The sequence below is a fragment of the Eptatretus burgeri genome, chromosome 3 (genome assembly GCF_056783735.1).
Source record: "Eptatretus burgeri isolate ZD-2024b chromosome 3, Ebu_testis_v1, whole genome shotgun sequence".
NCBI classification, from domain to species: domain Eukaryota; kingdom Metazoa; phylum Chordata; class Myxini; order Myxiniformes; family Myxinidae; genus Eptatretus; species Eptatretus burgeri.
The window spans coordinates 79,278,398-79,280,297 of NC_140963.1; the positions used below are offsets into that span (position 1 = coordinate 79,278,398).

The 1,900-nt window shown below is 42.1% G+C and overlaps 1 pseudogene; it reads left to right on the top strand.

The window, feature by feature from the left end:
• The first annotated feature begins 285 nt into the window (after window positions 1-285).
• Window positions 286-1,900, top strand: part of LOC147030270 (uncharacterized) — a 25,196-nt pseudogene continuing 23,581 nt past the window's right edge.

The window sequence follows — 1,900 nt, forward strand, 5'->3', positions numbered from 1 at the left end:
GACTAGACCATGCCCAATTTGGGAGTGGCGTTCAAGATGTTTCAGCAGTGATTGGAACTATATTTTCAGGTTAGAGGCATTATTAAATGTAGTCGTGGGTATAAATGACCCGGCATGATTTTTGTTTCACTCCAACTTCATTATAAAAACTTTTTTATGCATGACCTTTTCTCTTTTTTTCATGACCTTTTCTCTTTTTTTTCCTCTGTCTGTCCTTCATTGATTGAGTTGTCATGGTGCATTGTGCTGTGAAGAATGACTGCTTTGTTGTTTTTTTTTGGCACAATGCTCACCACGGTAATGTCTGAAACCACTGCTGAAGCGATCTTGGTATTTGGCTACCATCACCAGTGTGACATGGGCCTTCTTGTTTCTGAGTGTTCCTACAAGTGTCAGGCCTTTGTCGAGCATTATCTCAGCCAGTGGCACACTCGTAAATAATTGTCGATCATCACATTCCTTCTGCTAGACCTCAAATTTGTACACAATGGTGTGACAACATTGGATGTCATATTCGTTGGTACAGGTTGTCCAGGCTGTCTCCCTGTGTATGCAATACCATCCAGAGCATCGGAGGTCTTGGAATCGTAAACTCAAAAAACCTTGAGTCCAAAATATATATCCATATTTTGCCTGCTTGCTCGGTATGCATTGCACAAATGAACAATGACCCCTAAAAGGCATGAGTTGTTCATCCACTGTGATGGACTCATGGGGAATGAAATTTTTACATTTGTCCAAGAAAAGCTTCCAAATGTCCTGGAAGGCTGCCATTTTGTCCAACTGAAGGTGAGTGTGTCCTGTCTGCTTGTGATCGAACTGCAAGTAACGCTGAATCTCTTCAAATCGAGAAACTGACATTGCGGCACAGTACATCGGATTGGATAAGTTGTCACTGGAAAGTCCCAGCTCCTTCGATAGTAGGTCAGGCCAGATTAGATCTGTGACTTGCTACAGGTACCATGTAAACCTATACTACCCTTTTCCATGGTCGGGCTATCGGTGACTAAACCGTCTCCCCAACCAGGTTTCCTGGTGAGTATGGTGTATGATATGGACACCCAGCAGGATTAAAAACAAAACCTGTCAGAGGAGCTCCTTGTGAACCATCCATATCTAGTGCCCAACTGTGTCTGTGGATGTCATGTGTATATACATACAGAGACATGACAGAAGTAAATAGACACCGTGATTTTAAAAGAATTTATGTATTGAACATTTGAAGTATATTTCATCCATTTTAATGTACATTAGTATTTTGTAGAATTGCCATTTGCAGATTTCAACGCTTTTACTCTTTCAGGCATAGAACGAACGAGTTCCGAAATTTTCTCTTGTGGGATTTCTGCCCAGACTTCCTGCAAAAGGTTTATCAATTCTGCATGTGATGTTGGTTTCCTGGAATTTTTCTGCACAACTCGATCCAATATGGCTCAGAGGTGTTCAATGGGATTCATGTCAGGAGACATTTGGCCATGGAAGTCACTTGATCCCATTTCTGTCCTGCAATTCTTTGGTCTTTTTTGTAGTGTGGCATGGAGCTCCATCTTCCATGAACAGTGTTGTTTCTGATGATCTGACCAGTGGAGAAGACAGGGAGAAGTCCATCCTCGAGCATAGAAATGTATATCATGGATTTGATGTTGCCAACACATTCCACAAACTCTGACCATCCAGCACTCCAGATTGTTCCCCACACCATCACTGAAAAAAACCACCGTGTTTGACCGTTGGCTGCAATCGGTTCAAGGAACTCTTGATTGGGAAGTCTCCAGATCCATACGTGTCCACTTTCAGAAAATTGAGTAAATTGGGACTCACCTGAAAAAATGACAGTTTTCCAAAACTCCAAGGCTCTGTTGGCCATCTCTTTAGCCCACTTCTTTCTCCTTTGAATGTT